At 35.1% G+C, this 7,511-nt stretch overlaps 1 pseudogene; it reads left to right on the forward strand.

Annotated features, from left to right (window-relative positions):
- Positions 1-5,451: 5,451 nt before the first annotated feature.
- Positions 5,452-5,892, forward strand: LOC122890094 (annotated as a pseudogene).
- The last annotated feature ends 1,619 nt before the right edge of the window (positions 5,893-7,511 follow it).

Below are 7,511 nucleotides of genomic sequence, written 5' to 3' on the forward strand. Positions count from 1 at the left end.
GTGCCATCACTGTGGAAAACAGTATGAAGTTTCCTCAAAAAATTAAAAATAGGAATACCATATGATTCAGGCATTCCACAATTGGATATATATCCAAAGGAAACCAAAACATTAATTTGAAAAGATATATGCATCCCTGTGTTTATTGCAACATTGTTTACAATAGCCAAGAGATGGGAGCAACCTAAGGATCAATTGATGGATGAATAGATAAAGAAGATGTAGGAAAAATTCAATGGATATTATTCAGTCTTATAAAAAGAATGAGATTGAACCATCTGCAACAATGTGGATGGACTGAGAGTATATTATGCTAATTGAAATAAGTCAGATATAGAAAGAAAGATATCATAGGATTTCACTTACAAGTAGAATCTAAAAAGCAAATAGATGAACAAACAAAACAGAAACAGACTCATAGATATAAAGATCAAATTGGTAGTTGCCAAAGGGGAAGGAGCTAGGGAATGGGTAAAACAGGGTAAGGGGATTAAGAGGCACATACTGCCAGTTATAAAATAAATAAGTCACAGGAATGAAAAGTACAGCACAGGTCTTATATTTGATAATATAGTAATAACATTGTATGGTGACAGATGGTGACTACACTTACCATGGTAAGCATTAGGTAATGTATAGAATTTTCAAACTCTATGTTTTATACCTGAAACTAATATAATATTGTGTGGTAACTATACTTCAGTAATGATAAAAATGAATCTTTGAAGGAAAATGACATGGATAGTGCTTACATTTTAAAATATCATCATGTGTTGTTAATTATGTTGGAATTCAAATATGTAAACTAAAGATAGATATATTAATTTTGGAAAATATTCTTTCTTTACAGTCCCTAGTAAGTTGTCCATAAATTGTTGGCAGAAGCAATGGAATACATAGCCATACCACTGAAGTTCTAGTAGAGATCTTAAGACTAATTAATTTTATAGTTTCAAGCAACTTTTTATCTTGTGTCTATTTTTAATATTTAGATGGAAAGAAATTGTTATTTGGATTTGAAAGTCTAAATTTTTTATGTGAATTCTTTGGTGTCTTTCTTCATTACTTCATCTCCTCTGCAAATTGAGCAGAATTTATTTTTGTTCCTATTTTCCAAGACCCTCTTACTGAGGCTCTTGATCCAAACTTTCTTCCTTGGAACCCACTACCAAACATCTCAACCTAAATCATTTTATATTATATCCCATCAGCTTCACTTCCTATTTTGAAGGAAATATACTTAATAAGGAAAATTTTAACACTACTGCAATAGGGGCATCTCAGTGGCTCAGTAGGTTAAACTTCCAACTCTTGTTTTCCACTCAGGTCATGATCTCAGGGTCCTGCAAGGGACTCTGAGCTTAGCATGGAGTCTGCTTGAGATTCTTTTCCCTTTCTCTCTCCCTTCCCCTGTGTTCTGTCCCCCAAATTGTGCACTCTCTCTCTCAAATAAATAAATAAATAATCTTTAAGAAAAACAAAAACAAAAAACACTGCAACATAAGCAATAGCATCATAGGTTATTTCCATTTTATATTGGAAAGAACATATTTTGAGAATGAACAGTCCTGGTTCCAATTCTGGCTATACCTCTCAATAGTTATTTAGCCTCAAAAACAGTGTCTGTGATGAGCACTGAGTGACATACTCTAATGAATCATTGAACATTGAACAACCAATGAAACACTGAACATTATGTAATGATGTACTATACCTTGGCTAACTGAATTTAAATTAAAAAAGGTGTCTAAACTTCTCTGATATACACCTTGAAGATCTTTTTCACAAACCATTAGCCTCCTGAGACAATGCATTATATTGGGTTTGTTAAATTAGTGCCATAGCCTCTCTCCTTCCAACATATATACAAACATCATTATATACCACACTTGTGTATGGATATTTTATTTGGGAAGGAGTAGGTTGAGGAACTGGGGAGAATGACATAAAGAAGGAGGCTGGTCACTGCTATGTACAATTGAGGTTCAGTAAATTCCAAGAGATTCTATAACCCTACAGACTATGTTTTTCAGAATTGTTTATTCCATGTAGAACTTTTATCTACTAGCTTCCAAGCCCCACTAGTCACTCCATAAAATAACCCCACATTTCCAGATTGCATCTGCATGCATGTGAGGTATCTACATGCTGAAATGTAAGTAGCTATCCACCATCTAGAATGTTGACATTAAAATTATTAGTGTTAATTTGAGCCCAGTAGATGTTGGGTAAGGCACAAGAATCTAGTATTACAGGAAATATCTGGAAGCTAATACAGATTTAGGCACTTAATAGTCTTAATACAGTTTTAATGATAAATGATTAAGAAGCAGGGACTAATAATATGCACAATATAGTTATTGTAAGGTTAATTAAGAATGTAAGTATCAGCTTTAAAATACCCTAGAAGTATACAGGTTTGTTGAGTTTGGATACCCAAGGGTGCAACTGAAGTTATTTTTTCTACTTTGTAACTGGATTTAAAAAAAAAAAAAAATTCAAGCTCTATTCTACTTGATGACCAAACCCCCGTAATTTAACCATTATGCAGTCAGTTTTGGTGCAGGGTTGGTAGACCTGAGGCCATCCTCTCCCCTTCCAGAGTCCATGGAGTCTGTTCCGAAGATGTAAAGGACACTTGTTCAATTTAGTATTTATATTTGCTGTTGTTGTAGTTCACCCTCATCATATCCTTGAGCCTCTCAATAGCTTCTTTCTCTTACCTAAAGCCTGAAACTTTGTTGGATCTATTGGAAAATTTGTGTGTGTGTGTGTGTGTGTGTGTGTGTGTTTTCCCATGATATTCTGGGATGCAAAGAATGTGGAAAGATCAGCTCCCACTCCAACCTTCTTTCAGCATCCCAATCAAGTATCCTGTTAAACTGCAGAATCTCATTCCACTTCTGCAAAGCCCCCGGAGTCCACTTTTACTCTTTCTCTAACCTCTTTTCATCTCTCCTTAGAAAGAGTATCCTCACCGTTTCTGTATTTGAGAAGGGAAAATTTGTGGGGCAGATGGGAATCACTGGTTCCACAAGTACAGTTTTTCTAGGAAAAATTGTAACTTCAATGGGTAAAGGAATTGCAGGAACCCAAAGTATGAAAACTCATCAGTTATTGCTTTGTGATTTTATCCCAGTATACCTGATTACATATTATAACTTAAATATTCAATACTGAATGAAAAGTATGACATATATAAAAGTTTGTAAGATTGTTTACTGAACAACAGAAAGATTATCTTGTGACATAGAACACCTATTCACAAGTATTTTGAAACAGAGAGATGTAATGTAATTATAACTGGCTTATAGTCTCATTAATTTCTATCAATATATACACACGGGCAACTCTTCTCAAAATACGTTTGCTGTCATGTAGGTAAGATTATAAATTAGTAGAAGGTTTCCATAACATTTTTGATAGTTCTAGTAGGCTGAAACTATTCTAACTTATACATTAGCTCATAATATAAGACATGTGGGGAACGTTAATATTATCTTCATTATAATAGATCTGTCCAATATAACTCTTAATGCCACTTTTGAAAGTTATTTTAAGTTCTTGAGCTAAAAACCTGAAAGAATCTTACAATAAAGTTTTAACAGTACTATTCGTGGTGATAGTGGCAGAATAACTTTTATTCCATTCATGCTTTTCTGCAATTTCTATTATTTGTTTTTTTCTCTTTTTCGCATTGAACATTTGTTACTTTTAATTTTTACTTTGGGCTTTTCACCTCTTTCTCCTTGTATCTGACCCCTTTCTATTTCTATTTCCCACTTGCCACAACTTGAATTAGTGTTTGTGCCATCCACCTGCCTGAAATGCTATTCTCTGCAGTCTGCAGCCCACATTGCCCTCTCATGGCTTATGTTTTTAAAGACAATGTCTATGCTCATAACATTAAATATGCTGATGAGTCCTGGTACTCAGTGGGTTGACAATCCCCTGCCAACATCAATTGGCAGGCACAATGCTCTCCATCCTCTCAAATGGCTCTGCTTGCCTCCCCATGCCGACAGAAACTGTCATTTTCACCAAGCCCCCATTGTTGCAAATTAGCTGTTGCTGGCAAAAGTTCATGGTTTGTTTCCAGGCATTAATTTATGATCTGTGCATCCATTTTCTCCATTCAGACCAGCATAGCACAGAAGCTCTTCTAAGTTCGAATCATTACTTATCTAGGGAACTTGATTGAAAAAACAAATCTATGTTGGATTTTAGCAAGTTCTGCTATCTTGCAGTTATTGTCACAATAAAAAGTAAGTATTTCTTGATTTCTTTTCCTAAGTACACCCATTTTATTCATTGCATTGGCTGGTTTTATACACAGAAAGGAGACACTTTTTATGTATCTGGATTTATCTCAACAGTCATACTGAGTAACTCATGAAAGCATTATTAAGACAAACAGTGGGGATAAAATCAAGGGGTCAACATTTCTTCTGTCTCACCTATTATCTTGTTAATTGTTTGGAGACCTGAAAAAGAAAACTAAACTATTGTAATGGAAAAGAACTAACTGAATCTAATAACAATGCTTCTCACTCTAGTGACTGTTTTCTTTTTTTAAAACTCCTTAGGAAATACCTTAAAATATTACTACTTGCTGAAGCAGTTAATTTAAGACAACATTTATTTATCATACTATGAAAATAATGAGATAAACATATAAACTTTTCCACCTTCTATCCCTAGTCGCTCTCAGAGTCCCTGTGGGCACAGAGCAGATGTTCAATAAACACTGTTGATGCAAACTCTCGGAAGATACAACTATTCAACAAAGAAACACAATCAGAATTTATCATTCCAAATCATCAACTCAACAATTCTTATAAAAAGAAAGATTTCACTGAACTTTTGAGGACAGAATAGTTTTTAATGTTAAAAAAATGGAGTCTCAGTGAATACTCACTTTCTCTTTGTCTTTCTCTCTTTCAAACACACACATGCATGCACATATTCATGCACACACATACCCTGAAATTCTAGATAAATATTTAGATTTTCTTTTTCATGCACTCACTTACTTATTAAGCAGGTATGTATTGAACCAGGTAGCATCCTAAGGACTTTGTATACAGACATGTGCAAGTTGGACAAGGCCCCTGCCCTCAAAGAGCTTACATGTTGATCAAGAGCTTTAAAATGACCTTAGTGTTGAGGTAGGAAATAAAAATATCACATTGAAATTCACAGGATGGTTGAAAGCCTTCCACATCGTTAATACTGTTTCGTCTTAGATCAGTGGCGATTGCTACTACACAATATTTTAACTGTCACAAGATGTGCTCTGGAATTCGGTTACTCCACATATCTCTAAATCATCAATCTATGGTATTCAAATTAAGTGTGAGAATGAGATTACTTATAAATAGCTGAATGCTGTCTATGCATGTTACACAAAGCAAGAAAATATAGTCTACATTAATAAAACAGCTTGGCCTTTCCCCTGGCTGGCAATACAGAGGCCACATGATGCCCAGAGTTACTGTAAAAGACATGAACCAGCAGGTGTTTGTCAGAGCTCTGGCAACCTTCCTCAAAAAGGCTGGGAAGCTCGAAGTCCCTGAATGGGTAGATACTGTCAAATTGGCTTACAATGAGAACCAGTTCTACAAAGGAGCTGCTTCCACAACACAGCACCTGTACCACCAAGGTGGCACTGTGGTCAACTCCTTGACCAAGACCTATAAGGGATGTCAGAAATAGGGTCATTATAAGCAATTTCAGCAGAGGCTCCAGGAGTGTGGCCTGCATGACCCTCCGCCCTAGAGGGGTTGAAAATGACAGGAAACGATGGATATGGGGGTGGCAAACTGACATCTGAGGGACAGAGATCTAGACAAAATCATCAGAGAGGCGGCAAATGCCAACAAGAAGCATTAGAAAAAATGCTGGATTAATAAATCACCTCACTTGTAAAATAGATAGATGATAGATAGATAGATGATAGATAGATATATGATAGATAATAAATGATAGATGATGGTGGTAGATAAGATAGAATTGCTTGATAAAGGCAAAAATTGGTGTATTTTTCAGGTTGGCAAATATTATTTAAATAATGGAATGATGAATTTACAAGCAGGATAGATCTGTAATCCTCTTCTCTCTGCCTCATATGTATTCAAACAAATGTTTTAAATAAACACCTGTCCAACATGTGGTTACTTTGTAAGAGCCATGATTTTTCCCTAAAGTTCTTTAGCAAATTTCTTTTAATACAAAATCTGCCTTGTGGCTTTGCATAATAATCAAAGCAAACAAAAATATTATTCTTTAGGCATATGCCAAGTGATGAGAAACAGCCTCCTCTACTCCCAAGCTAGGATAAAAATACTCACCTTTTTGCAGGTGTAAACTAGCATTGCCAACTTTAAATGAAGCTCATTTGAAAGTTGGGATATATATAAACCATCAGTATAATAGAGCAATTAACACTACTCTCAGGGAAAATGAATAAATCGCTGATACAAGACTTTGTAAATGCTGTTACTAAGCACAGAGTAATAGAATATATATTATATAAACATATCAATCTATATGAGTGTATGGATGACTGGAAAAACATACACATGTACACACACACACACACAAATGCAATATATGCCATTTGGCAGAGTTCTGCTAATTCTCATTTGATGATACATGGATAAGTGGGAAAAAACATCTGCTATAGTTTATTCTTTTTGTGAATGGTTAAAGTAACCCTTCTTTTGAAAATGAGTTTATACTTTGGCCTTATATGTCTGGCCCAATGACAATGTAAACCTTTCTTGCTCAATGTTCTGACTAAATGGTATAGGCAAATTGAGATGGTGGAGTATGGCACCAATGGTTCTTATAGGGTGATGATGTTGTTTATAGGAAGAACAAAAAATATGTCTATCAGAAGGTCTATGAATGAGACAACAGACTCCAGTTCCCAGTTCTTTGGAGTTCTGCCTCTATTTATACAAGAAGCATCTGGCAGTGAAAAAAATATATATTTTCTAATATAAAATCTAGAGGGAATGTTTTATTTAATAGACAAATTCTTACAGTAGAAAAATAAGAACCAGCCTCTTTTCTTGCTACATTGGGCTTCTCTCTATAACAGACTATGACAAAAGTAAAAAGGAGATTAAAAGGCTGAGGGTTTTGCAACCACTCTGGAAAACAGCATGGATTTTCCTCAAAATGTTGAAAATAGAACTGCCCTATGACCCAGCAATTGCACTACTGGGTATTTACCCTAAAGATACAAACATAGTGATCCAAAAGGGCACGTGCACCCGAATGTTTATAGCAGCAATGTCCACAATAGTCAAACTATGGAAAGAACCTAGATGTCTATCAACAGATGAATGGATAAAGAAGATGTGGTATATATACATAATGGAATACTATGCAGCCATGAAAAGAAATGAAATCTTGCCATTTGCGACAACATTGATGGAACTAGAGCGTATCATGCTCAGCGAAATAAGTCAAGCGGAGAAAGACAACTATCATATGATCTCCCT

The sequence above is a fragment of the Neovison vison genome, chromosome 11 (assembly GCF_020171115.1).
Source record: "Neovison vison isolate M4711 chromosome 11, ASM_NN_V1, whole genome shotgun sequence".
In the NCBI taxonomy this organism is placed as follows: Eukaryota; Metazoa; Chordata; class Mammalia; order Carnivora; family Mustelidae; genus Neogale; species Neogale vison.